Source organism: Platalea leucorodia, assembly GCF_965183815.1.
Source record: "Platalea leucorodia genome assembly, chromosome: 3".
Classification (NCBI taxonomy): Eukaryota; Metazoa; Chordata; class Aves; order Pelecaniformes; family Threskiornithidae; genus Platalea; species Platalea leucorodia.
Genome location: NC_138825.1, coordinates 81,614,891 through 81,631,670, shown reverse-complemented (window position 1 = coordinate 81,631,670; position 16,780 = coordinate 81,614,891). Strand labels below are relative to the sequence as shown.

Sequence of the window (16,780 nt, the reverse complement as noted above, 5' to 3'; positions counted from 1 at the left end):
CCAACCTTTCTTGGCAAAAGCATGGTCTAGACAAGACGGCCCAGGACCCTGTCCAGCCAAACCCTAAAAGTGTCCAATGTTGGGGAATCCACCACTTCCCTGGGGAGATTATTCCAATGGCTGATTGTTCTCATTGTGAAAAATTTTCCTCGTGTCCAAGTGGAATCTCCCTGGGAGTAACTTGTACCCGTTACCCCTGGTCTTTTCCACGTGACTCCTGGTAAAAAGGGAGTCTCCATCTTCTTTGTAGCCACCCTTTAAATACTGGAACATGGTGCTAAGGTCTCCCCCTAAGCCTTCTTTTCTCAAGGCTGTACAAAACCAGTTCTCTCAGCCTTTCCTCATACGGCAGGCTTCCCAGTCCTTTCATCATCTTTGCAGCCCTTCTCTGGATGTTTTCCAGCCTGTCCACATCTTTTTTTATATGGCAGGGTCCAAAACTGAACACACTATTCCAGGTGTGGCCTGACAAGCACAGAGTAGAGTGGGATAATGACTTCTTTATCTCTGCTGGTGATGCCCTTGTTGATGCAACCCAGCATCCTGTTGGCTTTCTTTGCCGCAGCAGCACTCTGTTCACTCATATTGAGCTTCCTGTCCACCAGGACCCCCAGGTCCCTTTCCACAGAACTGCTCCCCAGTTGGGTAGATTCCAGCCTGTGCTGCACTCCTGGCTTACGTTTTCCCAGGTGCAAGACCTTACATTTGTCTTTCTTGAACTTTATAAGGTTCTTGTTAGCCCAGTCTTCCAGCCTATTGAGGTCTTCCTGCAGGGTGCTTCTCTCTTCTGAAGTGTCCACTTCCCCACTCAGTTTGGTATCGTTGGCAAACTTCATCAGGGTACACTTGATCCCATCATCCAGATCACTTATGAAGATATTAAACAGCGTTGGGCCCAATGTCGATCCCTGGGGGACCCCACTTGTGACATGTTGCCAGTTTGAAAAGGAGCTATTTACAACCACCCTCCGTGTGCGCCCTGTCAGCCAGTTCCCCGCCCACAGCACAGACCACTTGTCTAGACCGTAACACATCAGTTTCTCTAGGAGGAGGCTGTGGGAAACCGTATCGAAAGCCTTGGAGAAACCCAGGTAGGCAATGTCCACCGCTCACTCCACATCAACTGAGCACGTTACTTTATCATAGAAGGCGATAAGGTTTGTCAGGCACGATTTACCCTTGGTGAATCTGTGCTGGTTTTTCCCAATCACATGCTTCATTTGAGTTGTGATAGCCCCCAGGAGAATTTGTTCCATAACTTTCTCAGTGACTGAAGTAAGACTGATGGGCCTATTATTTTCTGGATCCTCCTTTAAGTCCTTCTTGTAGATGGGGGTGACGTTAGCCTTCTTCCAGTCTTCTGGGACGTCCCCTGATCTCCATGACATCTCAAAGATTACATAGAGCAGCCGCACAACGACATCAGCCAGCTCTCCTAACACCCTCGAGTGGATATTGTCAGGGCCCATTGATTTGTAGGGGTTAAGCTCCCGTAAAAGTTCACATACCAACTCTTCCTTCACTGACAGTAGGTCTGTGTTTGCATCAACCCGGATTTTTGTTCCCAAGGCCTGGGGCCCCACAGGGCTGATAAAGACAGAGGTGAAGAAAATGTTGAGAACCTCTGCCTTTTCAGCGTTATTGGTGACTAATTCACCTCTCCTGTTTAACAGCAGGCCAATATTTTCCTTCTGTTTCTGCTTGTTGTTTATGTACCTGAAGAACCCTCTCTTGTAGTTTTTGACATCTCTGGCTAATTTCAATTCCAGCTGAGCTTTTGCTTTTCCAACAGCACCTCTGCACGCCCTGGCAATACCCTTGTAGTTCTCAACAGGTATTCATCTGCTTTTCCATCTCTGGTACGCTTCTCTCTCGGTTTTGAGCAGACTCAGAATCTTGCCACCAACTGGGCTTAATTGTACTTCCACGGTTGATTACCATACCAAAGATCACAAAAGGTCTGTAGGTGGTCACAAGAAAAGCTTACCAAAACAAGCTTTCCCATTCTAGCACTGCTTCTAAATCATGCCACAGAGTCGTTTCTTTGTCATCCACCCCCTCGCCTTCTCCCAGGAGAACAGCTTACAGGTACATTAGCCCTTTCAGAACATCAGAAGGTGGTCTCCCATAACACTTCAAAACATTAGTAAAATTGATCTGGGAGTGTGAACTGACCTTACATTACATAAGGGGAGGGAATGGATGTGTCTACATGTCAAAATCCTTCAGCAACCCAAGAAGAAAAGCAAGAACCAGAAAATAATCATATTGAAAAATGGTCTTGCAAAGATATAAATAATGGTATTATACAAGAAGCATTTAAGTGTAACTTAATTGTGCAAGAGGTAAAAATCATCACATTACAGCTCTTCTAGAAAGATTTGTTAAATACTATCTATACAAACCTGTGCAAGCACCTTTATGCAACCAAGGCAGATTAACGTGAGGAATTATCAAGAATAGTATCAGCTTCAGTGTGCAGTCAGGTCCATCTCTCATGGATAACACACAGCTGTGCGCGGACATAGACAACTATGACATATGGTGAAAATCCAACCATCTTTTTGGAATTAGCTAGTAACATCCCATGAGGAGAAGAGATAACAACTCAGATTAATGCCACTGAAGTTAGTAAACTGGACCTCTACTTTGGCAGGGCAACAATATGACTTATCTTCATTAACTTTTTAAAATAATAAAGCTATAATAAGAAAGTCACTTTTGGATAACACAAAATACCTTTAATTAACTGAAATAGCAATGCATATAACAGAAGCTTACTGTTGGGATATTCGAAGCTCAGGAAGCAAGTAAAGTTAACTGAATAATTAGCTTTCAAAAGATAAGATAAATTACACTTGGCTCATGAGCTTGGTGTACAACTAAGACCAGGTTCTTCTTTTTCTTTTGCGAAATGTTTCTTATGTTCGGTACACAGAAGAAAACAAAGTCCAAAGGACTCTTCAAGCGAAATGGGACTACCAGAAGGAAAGCAATTCTACTTCACCTGCCAGCTTCTTCAGCAGCATAAAATGAGTAAGACCAGAAGGAGATATTTATTTAACAGATGCATACCTGAAAGTGCAAAATAGAAAACTGTGTATCTAATACTACAATTAGGATACCTAAGTCATACTGTTCACGGTAGGTACATCTTATTCATGATTTAGTTAATTCTGCTTTCGAATTCTCCATAGAAGGAAATAGCTAATTTTTTTTATATTTCAAATCAAGCTTGACTAGCATGGGTTTGCTTAAGAGAAGGGACAAATGTAACTTTATTTAAATAATAAATCTTCAGCAGATGCTACAGAAATAGTAAAGATACCATACAGCTTCTGTTCATTAGCAGTGAATTTGACTGAAAACTGTGCTCAAGAAACAGAATATGCTTGATTTTTCTCCTCTCCAATGCTCCCTCCCTTCCATCTCCACTCTTACAAAACTACAATATTCAGTCCTAGAGATACACCTTGGGACAGTCTGGAGCATTTGACCACTTCAAACTGAGGGATGAGGAATGTCTTTTTGCCACTGCTTCTTGTGAAAACAGCATCCGTCCATGCCTGCTGGAGGAAACTATTCCCAAAAACTCAGCACTCACACCTGACCTTGAACCTTAGGAGGTGGTGGTAGGGGAAACCATCTGTTTCTAGTCCTAGTCCCTACAGCATAATTGCAGATACAAACCCTACACATACTCCCAAAGTTTGCCTACCTTGCCTAGATTAGTCTTAAAAAGTAATGAACGTAAAGGCTACTTTTAGCCAGGTATAAGGTCGAGCTCCTAAACAACTGGAAACAAGACTGGAAAGCAGAAACAAAGTCTTCAGCTCCATTACAGAATAAATTTGACAAATTGTTTGTTAGAAGGTCTGCTATTCTCATCTTGATCCCCAACACGCATTCCAGTCATGTTACCAGGGAATCTGTACAGGAAAATTCACATTCTGAATATTGCCCCCAAGAACTCTATGGACTCACACCTATGTAATTTAATATGAGAGTACCTCACTTGTCTACTGTGGTTATGTTTACAACACAGCCGTAAGCAGACACTACTATGCTTATAGACAGAGATGTACCACATAAAGCTTAGAGCCCATTTCCTTCAGGACATTTAGGCACATGCACTGACATTTTTCTCTCCAAAACCAGATTTTGGATAGAACACCAAAAATGTGAAAACATTTCTGAATACCTGTGCCTGAATCGTGCAGGAAGATTCAAGCTTCCCTTATGGCAGGCACCTGGAAGAGATTTAGTCTGTAAGCACAGTGCCTAATGGCATTTGAGACCCTTTGTAATATCAAAGATATTTGCATGGACCAGTAGATGTGACACAGGTCCTATGAAATGTCCACATCCTCTGAAACAGTAGCTGGATACAAGGTGTAATTCTGTGAGGTTTTTAAATTGGCAACAGGTGTGTGTTCAAGCACCTGAATCACTTATCAGATTTACAGACATGAAACAAATGCCTCTAATACTGCATTATCTCCCAGTTATAAATAACTGGATGCTTATTATCCACTCAATACTATTATTATCCTTCATAATTAGCTCCGATTTCCTTCAAAATATGGCTTCAGTAGGCCTCAAGGTTGGAACTGAATCATTCTGAATCTGGAGCATCTCCCCCAAATGCTTTTGAAGGAAGCACAAACCCTCCCTTTTGAGAAAAACATAACCTATTTTAGCATTTAAGAAGGATCTCAAATGCAATAAAACAAAAGACTCAGCCAGGTACACTAGTCTTTAATACCCTGCCTGTACACTATTACTTAAGTCACAAAGGAGAGGTTGTACAAGTATGATTGCTCACTTACTTCTCATTAACCCATCCTGTAAGATTCCTGAAATAATTTTGGGAAAGTTTTCGAAACAGGGTAGCGCCAAAATAAAAAAAGTATTATGGTAAAGTCTAGAAAATAGTTTTGTAACAGGCATATGAGGCACACATTTTATATCAGTTGCCATTATTTTTAAGACTACTGCGTTCATAAGAGACAATAAACAGGACATGTAATATAAGCGTCCCTGAAGCATGAAGCTTCCTCCCAGACCTAGGGACTGCGTGGCCATGCAGCTAATGCACCCCTGTACGAACACGGGAGGCAGTACCAGTAGCCTTAGGAACCCAAAGCAGCAAACACTCTGTAACACCTCTAGTCAACCACATTGTTGCATATATATGTATGGCGTCACAAGTGATTTTTACAAACTGATCTGAAAGAAAAGAAAGTGAAGTCTTCTATGTATGTGCACAAGTCCAGCTATATCACTGGCAAAACTCTTATAGACTTGGAAAATATATTTCCGAGATTCATACGACAATAGCCAAGTTCACCATGGGAGAATGTCTTTTTGAAGTTGTAATATTGACTGGATGAGTTGTGTTGTTATTAGCACTGCCAAAATCAGAATCAAGGATTCATTAATTGGCTAAATAACAGTCTCTGGTACTTTATGACATTACTATTTTATACTCTGCTGAATTCATCATCAAAAACTATGTCCAAAAATTGCACTGACTTGTAAGTAAAATGGCAGATGTCATCAGCATCAGCAGAATTGGATAACAAAATTCATCAAAATCTTTTTCACAGAAAAGTCATTGGCAATGCTCACGTCACCCGGAAAGACAGGATGTCAGTTCTGAATTAACTGTCTTACCAAACATCAAGAGTCCATCTTGAGGACTTCTTTAGTAATTACTTACGGTTAATAAAATCACTGCATCTAGCAGACGATGCACAGTAGCTGCATAAGCACAGTACAACCTAAGGCAAGATTCACATTTAGTCTTAAAGAACAATTGTTCTATGAAAGCACTGAAGCAGGATTTCTCATTTAGAGAAAATATTAATTTTTTTTGTGTTCAGCAATTTCATCAATAAAACTGGTAATAATACAGGTAATGCTGGCAATCTGAAACAAAAAAATCTGCAAGTACTTAATAAACTACAGAATTATTTTTCAGAACAGAAATATGCAGAGTTTTAGGCCACTTAAGAAAGAAGCTGTAGATTCTACAGTTTTCTACAAGAAAACTAATTTAATTGTCATGTACTAAAAATATGGAGCTGCCCTTCAAAAGAAACAAGGGTTCTAGCCAACTTCGGCTATCACTAAATGGAAGGTTCCCAAAACTACCAGCTATAAATAAGCTCATCCTATTTCCGGCAACTTTTGCGAGAATCAGAATTTTTATCAATGGCTGCAATAAATAATACAGACATATGTAGAAAATGACCCATTACATAGAAATAAGAACAACCAGTTGTCATTGTCCACGCAAATGCATCCATTTCATTAAAATAATGCAAGTGTATTGTGTAATTTTAAGAGTTTGCTATATTTAGCAACATTTGGGTTTATTGCATTCATTTAATTTTCATATTAATGTTTGTAATATTTTCTAAAAAATGTCCTTACCCTTTTTCTACTATTCAGTACCTTGTTTGAAACCTGTCATAGTTTTTGAGTAGGGAAGGAGTCAGAAAGTCACGACAGAGTTTGAGGAAAGCTCTCTAGTTAGTAACATCCGTGAACACTCGAGGCAATTGAGATTATTTAAGTACGGGAAGCCTTCTGACTGACATCAATGAAATCTCTCATCAGGACATTATGATCAGGATTTCTTCCAGTTGTGCAATTTTTTAAATGGTTACATTTTTGGAAATGTAGTCATATTCTGTTAGAATGTATGTACAATTTCTTAAAACATGTTTTAGAAAAATTGTATTGTAAGCTAAGAAATATGCACATATTAGTCAAGATTCTCCTATTTAACAGTTCAAAGCCTTTGAACAAGTATCATGAGCATTTAGCACGGCAGATAAACAAACTGTTCAGATTTATAGAATTGACTTTTAAAGACTCCCCATAAACAAAAATGCTACACTAACAAGAAAATTATATAACCAAGCATTCGATTTATATTCATGCTTCAGAGGCAACACAGCTCTATACCATGCAACGTCATGCTCAGTAGTAAAAACTCAGGGAAAGGTGAAGCAAGGAGGCGAGACATCCATGTTTATGGTGTTTGTCTTCCCAAGCAACTGTTGTACATCTCCTATTTTCTCCCCGTCTCAGAGCAGAAGGGAATGAGTGAGAGGGTGGGTGGGCGTTCGGCTGCTGGCCGGGGTCAACTCACCATAAATAATAAATTCCTTGAAAGAAATGGAAGAGAGGACTTTCAGAGACCCACTTTACTCTTCCCCAATCTTTCAAGGAGAGGATAAATTGTTCCCCTTTGTAGCAGCAGCTAAGAATAATACCTTCACATTTCTTGAACAAATTAATCAGAATCCAGTTTCCAAATACAGACTCACTAAGCAACTCAGTTCAGTAGTCTTCGCCAGTTTCAAAGAAAGGAGTTATTGATATATTTATAAACGTTTCTGTCTATGTTTTAAGAAATATTTGAACACATGCAAGTAAGTCACTACTGTACAAACTCATCTACTTATTCTCACAACCTCCTCAGAATCCGATTTACAACTGGAAAACTGAAGGTTATGCCAGAAATCACCTGATAAGTGTTTCAATCACCAACCTATTATTCCATAATCATCTAGTCTTACTGTATGACCAGCTTATGATTAAGATTCAGGCCTATAATATCAGATTCAGTTTATTTTTCAGGCCAAACTTCCAACATGCCTTTGGGCAAGCAAGAGTAACAGATGACTCAGAATAAATACATGCCATAGAACGAATGATGGAAAAGTCTAGGGAGCTGTATAATCCATACCCCTAAGCTACGACCCTAAACTCAGCATACAACAAAAGGGGAGAGCTAGCAACTTTTCCCTCCCTAAAATACCAGTTAGGTAAAACATTCTCCACCTTCCTGTTAATGATACTCTTCTCTAGGATCAACAAGATTTCACAAGCCAGAAAAAGAACACGAGTTTTAATTCACATCTCAGAGATGCGCTCAGCTAGAGGCCAGCCACCAAACTCTAGTCTACACATGAATGTACTGAACAAAACACAGAAAACACCAACTGCTCTTTCAGCAAGGACAAACTGGTAAATGCCTAAGCAGTCCATCATAGCCACTGTACCCTAATTAAGTCTTTCTTGGTTTCTCCTTAGCCTAATGGATTTTCAATAAACTATACAAAGTTGTGTACAACTTCAAGAGGAATATTCTATACCAAATGACTAGAATAACCTCAAGGAACACAGGGCATAGGCAGCTTTCACACCACTGGTTAATTCAATGAGCACTGCTACCACAGAACCAGAGCGCACTGCTACTTCTTCCTTCAATCACATTTTTAGGTGTCTGCAGAAAGCGTTGGGTATAGGTTGACCCTGGCCAGCAGCCAAGCAGCCACACAGCTGCTTGTTCACGCCCCATCACAGTGGGACAGGGGAGAAAATAGAAAGAACAAAAGTAAGAAAACTTACATGTTGAGAGATAGACAGGTTAATAGAGGAAGGAAAGGAAAAAAACCCACAAGTGAAGGAAAGGAAATCACCCACCACATCCCACAGGCTGACCCAACGCCCCACCAATCTCCAAACAACAGACACCTTGGAAGCAAAAAACCCCTTTCCTCTACCTCAGTTTTTATTTCTGAGCATGACAACACATAGTACGGAATATCCCTTTGGCCAGTTCAGGTCAGCTGTCCCAGCTGTGTCCCCTCTTGCTCACTCCCAGCCTACTCGCTGGGCAGGCAGGTGGGAAAAAGAAAGCCTTGATGCTACGCTAGCACCGCTCAGCAACAGCCAAAACACTGGGGGTGTTATCAACACTGTTTTAGCTACAAATCTAAAGCACTACAGCTATGATGAAAGTTAACTCCTAAACCCAGTACAAAAACGTACTTGCATTGCTTTGTGCAAACAGAGGCGATCAAATTCCTCAGAGAGAGATGAGCACAAAGAATCCCCTTACTGCAGATTCCCATAGGGACTGTGCTTGCAGTAAACATGAAATTGCTTATTTCTGTGATGTGATGAGGTGTTTAAAAAGCAAGACTGGGTAAATACAGAATGACTGACTACTGTTCATAATGTAAGAATAAGGAGATACATGATAAATGTTTCAATACTAAGGCGAAAACAATACCAAATGGAACGCCTTTCCTATGTAGAATATAATTAATCTGGGAATTCATTGCCACAAGATGCCAAAAAGACTGGAAGTTCAAGCATGCGCAAAAAAGAATTAGATGAATTAATGGAAGTCAGATACCTTGGTAGTTACTGAACTCAATAGCTTAGAGGCAGATCATCAGTTATTTAAATCACTGACTACTGAAAGGTAATACAAAAGGGAAAGCATCGCTGTATTTGTTTTCCAATTTTTTTTTTTTCCAGTACATTGCCTAAGCACCTGGTACTGGCCACTACAGGAGAGAGACAGTAGACAAATATTTTGTTTGAAAACAGAGCTACAGGGTGAGATGACAACAGAGATGCTGAGGATTACAATTTGGGATTTAGGAGCCTAATGTCTCTAAACCTGCTTGTGGGTCCAACCCTTGTTTCCTTCTCTTTTTAGTTCACACATCAGCTATCATATTTCTAACAAACATCCAACTACAAATAGGTCATTTGTTAAACTGTTTTCATTAGATAAGTTAGTCCAAACTAGAGAGTAGATTTTGTTTTTTCTTTTCTCCAAACATTAAAGCATAATTCAGTTTGAAAAAATGCATAGGCTGGAAAGTGCTCAACACCAAATTCGACAATTGTTAATAAAAACAATTTAACAGGAAAATATTAAGCTGTTATTTGGAGTAATTAGGACTTCCAGGAAATTTTGTAGGGCGAAAAAGAAACCTGTTCGTTACTGAAAACACTAATATGAGCTAGAATTAATCACACATTTAACAGCTTCCAAATAAACTTTACGTTATAATTATCCAGCAAAAGACAACACATGCCTTTCCTTCCCCCAACCATCTCCCCACCCCCATAGCAGCTCCTATGACTATGTAAGAGAAGAGGAATGAAACACACAGGAAGAACATGGACCAGCCTGAGCACAGTTCAGTATTTATGAAGGATAACTTTTTTCAGAGAAAGAGTTGTAGTTTAACAAGAACTTGAAGAAATACACATTGGTACTTTACGAAGGATGAATTTTCTATTAAGTCCATAAAAAAAGATTTTTCAACTCTAAATGTTCTTCCTGACAATAGAATTAAGACTACACTCACTAAATCTGTAAATGATACTGAGATGCAAGGGACTGCAACTATTTTAGGGGCCAAATTACAATTTACAATTATCTTCAAAGAACCATATCCAACCCGCATAGTAAAACATATTACATTAAAACAAGAGTAAGAAACCCTAAAAAGAGGATGCCATGAAACAACACATTACTTGCAGTTTTGCAGAAACACATCTACAGACTACAGCATGTGACAATCATGTCATTTGTCATGCTGGAAACATGGAAAGACAGGAAACATTAATATTTGAAGACAAGAGAGAGGCCTTAAAATATACAAAGCTGTCCTTCCACTAGTCAGTACAGACTCCATTAGAGTACTGTTGTCTTTGTTGCACACCCTGTCTCTAGAAAGACACCAGTTTAGAAGGATGCACTGGAGGATAACAAAAATGACCAGCAATGTAAAAGACATTACTTACTAGGAAAGATACAACAAACTCAGGCTGGATAGGTTATTGGGAGGAGAAACATGTTGATATATTTCCAATACATGCATGTCTGCTGCAGAAAGGAAGGAACAAGAAAACAAAGGGGTGAAAAAGAGCAATGCACGCTCCTCTTAATTTTAAAAACAGAAAACCTACCTAAGTATCACTTCAGGTTTGGCTTCAAACAAAGCTCCACGAACACAGAACTGCCAGAACAAAATATTGTCATTTGACAATTTCTTACCTTCTCTCTGATTCAATGGAACTAGTGATCTCACCTCTTCCAAAGGCCAAGCTAGCCTTAAGAGAAAACTGAGCAGGTCTAATATTTAAACTAATTTATACAATACATAAAGGCCCTAGCTGGGAGTTGGTCAGTGTTCCGATATAAATGGGAAGAGTTCCTCCAAATATCTACACACCTAATTCCAGGATGAAGCAAGTTTACTCTGTCACGGCCAAAAGCAAGTCAGATCCAAACGAAAAGTATTTTATTACGGCACCTGCTGAAAAGCAATGGGTGTTTACTTAGACTCAGCACCCCACTGATATAATTAATATGGTCTTCAGATGAACGCCAGCTTGCACCTGAACTGATGGTTGGTTTGGTTTTCTTCCTCCTAAGGATTTATCTCTGCAACCTACCATGTGGACATACGTAACCCTTGTTGCATCTTCTCTGGAACTTCTAATATCTTTTCTACTCACTGACTAAAGTCTATCCTCAAGACAATAACTAAGCTTAACTATCAGATCTCTTCTCTGCAAAAGTGAAGATTACTGGTTTCATTTCAATAGTACTATTTCACAGTCAATCCTTTAAAAAGCCTAAAGATTGAAAAGGGTCTATAAAAATGTCAGTATATTAAAACCAACAAAATCTAAATTCAGAACTCATAAAAGCTTTTAAATAAAGGTATTTGAATTCCAGCACCATACACTCTCTCCTGAAGCACCTGAAGGGTACGCCTCAGGACGCTAGACATGATCACGCGTTTTACAGCGAAGCTCTCAGATTACCAGTACCAACCAAAATGAAGCAAGTAGTACACGAAAGGGAAAAATACTCCACGTGATAACGTGCTGGTTTTTCACTCTTCATTTCTAGTTCTCTACATTTATTAATACCAGCAGTAAGTACTGAAAGTATCCAGGCCCATTCAACACCTGTGCCGTTTCCCCCTGGCAACCATCCTGTTACGCCTGCTTCAATAAACACACTGAGGCCAAGACCAGAAACAGAACGCCAGCACAACGGCACCCGGCCTTTATTAGCGATCCTGTCACCCGCCGAGGTGCGCGCTGGGGCTCGGGCACACGCGTGCAGGCGGCAGGCCCCGGCCCCGCTGCCGGCCCAGGGCACCCTGCCCGCCCGCCGCGGCTGGCCCCGCCGCCGGGCCCCCGCCGGGAGGCGGGCCGGGGGGGAGGCAAGGCCTGGCACCGGTCAGCGGCCTCGCTGCCCCGAACAGCTGGGCCCCGCCGGCCGCCCGGCGCGGCCCCCTCCGCTCGCCCTCCCTCCCCCAAGGGCGGCAGGCAGAAGCCCGCGCACCGGCGGGAGGACGCGCATCGCCGCCGGGGCAGGCCAGGCCGGGCGGTCCCACTCCTCACCGAGGGGGCCAGGCCACGGCTCGGCCCGCACCAGCCGCGGCGGAGAGCAACGTTCGCCCCGTCTGCGGGAGCGCGGCGAGCTCCGGCCGCCACCGAGGCCCGCTGCCCGCCGCCGAGGCCGAGGCCGCCGCCGCCAGCAGCCCCCCACGCCGCCCGCCCGCCTCACGCAGCCGCCCGAACCCCGCCCGCCCGAGCCCGCCGCGCACCTGCCTTCCGGCCTGCCGGTTCCGCTGCCGCAAAGAGCCGGCGCGGCGCGACAATGCCGTAAAGTGAGCAGGCGGAGCGAGGAGCAGCGTGGCGCGGGCTGTGAGCCGCCGTGCCCATCGCTGTCCCCCGGCCCGGCCCGCACATCTGCCTCGCCGGGCTCTCCACCGTCGTGCCTCTGCCCCCCGCCCTCCTCCTTGCTTCTCCGCACCGCGGAAAGCCGGCGCCGTGCACAGGCCTACCCTGGCTACAGGCCGCACCTCCACTCCTCCCCTCCCGCGCTAGCGGCGTCCGCTGCCTTTTCTGTGTAGAAAAACGCGTCTGGCCGAGGTCGGGCGGCTGCTGCGCCGCCAGCTGCGCCCGCCCGCACCGGTCCTTCCCTGCGTGATCAAGTACGCCGTGGGTGCAGCTGCCGGCAGCATTTCTGCTCCCGCGTCAGTGCCTCGGCTGTCGCGGCCGTGGGTTTCCCTGGCTTCCAGCCCTCAATGCTCCTCACCGGCTTGTCCGCAGTAAAATGACGCTAAAGACCAAGTTGTGCGGAGAGAGGGGGAAAGAAGAATGAGCAATGTCTGATAATTTTAGGACAAAACCAAGTTGCGAGGAAAAAAATGCTCTCTCTAGAGTGCTTGGGTGTCTGTACGCAAATACATCTGGACTCTAAGAGGCGTCCAAGTGGAAAACTGCTAGCATTCAGATGATTTATTTCTGACCTCTGCCTTCTCAAGTGTGTTGTCTTGTGCTCTGTCTTGCAAAGCATGTAACAGCACTGTCTTCTCAGATCACAGAACTGCTTTCATCTCTGCAATTCTAGCAAGTATTCTGCTCATACAAACGAAGGCTAGCACTCATGCATGTATGGGCCTGTCCGTATATTTGTACGGTTGGAGATGTTCAAAAACGCACTCCCAGGAAAACAGTAACATATTCCATCCCTTGCTAAAAAGAAGGAAACATACACAGTTTAGAGGAATCATAAAGCATGTGTATCTTGGGTTTGGTAGATAATCACGTGGAACCGGTTGTGTTTCTAGACCACTTATCCTTAGAGTGTTTGACTAGTCTACACACTGGAAATCCTGAACTTTTGCCACTTCTATTCAGTCATCATGTTACTAAAAATCTTCGTAGTGGACTAGCAAAGAGTAAGTACTATAATTAGGCTCCTGTAACTTGATGCTAGATACCTCAGGATTTCAATTTTTGTAGCATAATTTTATAACCATATTCTCAAAGCGAATGTGAATGTTTTGTAAATACAGTCTTTTTATATTTCTAGTGCATGGATCTGTCAGGCAAAGTTAAATGTAATTAAAAAATAAAAAGTAATTAAAATTATTCTTCACTTTCTAAGGAATGTTTTTATATTCTTTCTGAGCACAAATTTTTAATGGAGAGTAAGGACTAGTCATTGGCAATTGCTTCCCTTAAGGCAGGAGGAAATTCCATTACAGACTTGTGAGTCAAAGCTGTCACTTAACAAATACTACAGTTCTACCCTTCCTTCCTGAATTCTTGAAACATGTACCTCACATAAAAGTAAGTTTCCAGCCTAACCAAACCAAGACTTTTTTTCTTATCATAGAGGAGAGACTGAGGCAATACTGAGGCAATGTGTATACTTCCATTTGTAGACAAAAATTAGTATAATTAGAATGTTTTCTAATAGATAAACAGCAATACAGGGATACTTAATAATGAAGAGTTTTTTTTAAGAGACATTCAGTATGAATTCTACAAAGCTAGGCTTTGCAAGGAATAACTTGGCTTTGCAAGGCCATGGATCTCATAAGCTCACAGGCTTTGTAGCTTTGTCTGTGTTGCACTCAAAATCTTGTTTATGGGCAAAAGAGAACTTGCCATATTTAGGACCAAGAATTGCCTTTCAGCCCAATTAATGCTTTAACAGTCTAACAGTCCAAGTTATCTCTTCGAGAAAAGTCTTTCTTTTATAATGCAGCTAAAATCTTCCTAGTATCTACCGTTTTCTTTTGCGTTATGGTCACCTTTCAAATGTTCCGCTGGATCCTGAGGGACCTGTCTGTCGCTCTCAAGGAGAGTGCAGGAGGGGCTTACAAGATGTCAGCATCATGAGGTCTTCCCTCAGGATAATGTTCCTGTTGGGGGGTTTCTTCTTTTTGCCAGGAGGAGCACAATGTTCCTGCTTTCTTCCTCCCATCTTGTAACCCGATTGTGTTTGTTTTTATATGTTTTCTTAACGCAACCTGCTTCCTTATCATTGGCTCCCAGCTCAAGTCTGAGAGTTGCCCTACAGCCTTCCCAGCCTCAGTTGACAGAAATGGCTATCATTTTGTGCAAACTGACGGCCTCGCTTTGTCAGACCACTACCGTGTGTGGTATTGACTGAGCTTGAGATAGAACACACCATGCCGTAGCCACTTGGCCACTAGGCAACTGTTAAAGGAAGCTAAAACCAACTCAGCCTGAGACAAGCCAAGACAAATTCTGAGACCCTGCATTGTCAGGTCAATACAAAGCCAGAGGTCTTCTGCTAATGAAAAAAATCACATGTACTGGGTTGCATTTGTTTCCTCGTCTTGGAAAATGTTGAAACTTTACATTTTTGTAGCTCTTCAGGTTATTTTGACATTCACTTCCCAGCAGACATTAAGAATATACGACAGCCTTACTATGGCCCAGCTTTCAAAGACCTTAAACACACAAATGGTTGTACATACTAACCTACTACTGTTCCAAATTTTAAATCATTTTTGAAGCAAGTTTTTTAACTAAGTGGCCTATGTCCTCAGTTGTATTAATACTGAATGTATGTGTAAGGTGATGTTTTACAGTAAAGATATTATTTGCTAGATTTTTAGTGGACCAGAAATGCCAGACATTGCATGGAATTAATTTTATCAAATGCAGGTGACTTAACATAGACTTACCTAAGGAAAAAAAATCTAATTTTCTTCAGTATATACTAATTTTTTTTTGGAACACATATGATGTATAAAAGTGATAAAAAAAATATTCATAAAGAGGACTTTGTCTTAAAAATTTTACATTCCTGCTATACAGAAATGTATGTCTGTGCTCATCTTCTGCATTTGCTTAAGAATCAGTGGAAGCACACAGTTTAGGGTGTCCATCTCACCCTAAAATCAGATGAATCATACTGTAAGAGTGCCAGTGCTTCTCCATTATCAGTAAAGGGAGCATAAAATGACCAGTTTACATGTAGATGTGTATATATTAATGTAATGTCTAAAGTTAGCTAAAAGGAGATACACAAGGTGAATACAATTTCACTCTATTTATGGACTAAGATGGACAGAAATGTAAATTATGAGATGAACTTAAGAGGAGTTTGCTCCTAAGGAAAAAAAAAAATTTCTTATTATTTTTTCTGACATCATTTGTTTGATGTCCACACCTTACATCATCCTCTGTTGTATAGTGTACATATATATATGTATATATATGCCAGATCTTTCACAGCACTTCAATATTCTTTAATATCTAAATCTGCAGTACGCTATATCTTGTCCTTTGTTTGACTGTTATGCCTCTTGCAGGTCCAATAAAAAGGTGTAAAAAAGTCTCTTCCTGTCTTTTGCATCAAATCCTTCCAGCATAGCCATGTGAGTTCTAAGTCAAATTTTAGGAAAAGGGTTCAGTGAAGCAGGCCCAAAATTGTAGAATCTGGGAAGCAAGAAATGTATCTATCTGATTTTAGGTTGCTAAATAGCATGCAAGTTTATGTGAGTGAATTCACTACTGTATTTCTCATTTTACGTGTTTCTTAACCAAGCAATATTGCATTCAGGGTTAAACAAGGGTTTTTCACATGGAGAACAGTGGGTACTTACAAGACCTGATCCCTAGTTTATGGTCACTGTGAGTACTGCCAGCTGGTGACACTTGAATTATCTGCAAATGCATTGTAATTGATGGGCTATTGAATTGACTTTTTTCTTTCTTTTTAACAACTTAAAAACTAATGCTAATATGTGAACCATGAATTTTACAGTTACTTGAAGTGTACTTCAGAAAAGAAATGGACTAGTAATTAGAATTACCTTGTCTTTACTTTGACAACAGAAAATTTATTAAATCACTGTGTTCAAAAAAATTCACCAAATTCAGCCTCTGTTGAAGACGAACCTGACAGACATCATTGACTCACTGTTGATCTCTGCTGTGATGAGAGTATCAAGCATTCAAAACTAAACTGCTCTCTGCAGATGCCACTGTTACCAACACTGGGAGAAGAATTTTAAATCAATGTTATTATGTGAGGATAATGCAGCTTCCTCAGAAAACATCCAAAATCTCTATTGCCCATGATTACAAAGTAATCATATTGTGC

The 16,780-nt window shown here is 41.4% G+C and overlaps 1 protein-coding gene across 7 annotated transcripts in view; it reads right to left on the bottom strand.

Annotated features, from left to right (window-relative positions):
• ASCC3 (activating signal cointegrator 1 complex subunit 3) overlaps positions 1-12,495 on the bottom strand; it is a 284,668-nt gene extending 272,173 nt beyond the window's left edge. For 5 of the 7 annotated variants that reach the window (XM_082307043.1, XM_082307047.1, XM_082307049.1 and 2 more), the window contains exon 1: positions 12,453-12,495. The gene's annotated coding sequence lies outside the window, so the exon portion shown is untranslated. Of the gene's footprint in view, positions 1-2,405; positions 2,464-10,629; positions 10,712-12,452 lie in introns of those variants that run through there. The other 2 variants (XM_082307044.1, XM_082307045.1) reach the window with 2 other exon arrangements.
• Between the last annotated feature and the right edge of the window lie 4,285 nt (positions 12,496-16,780).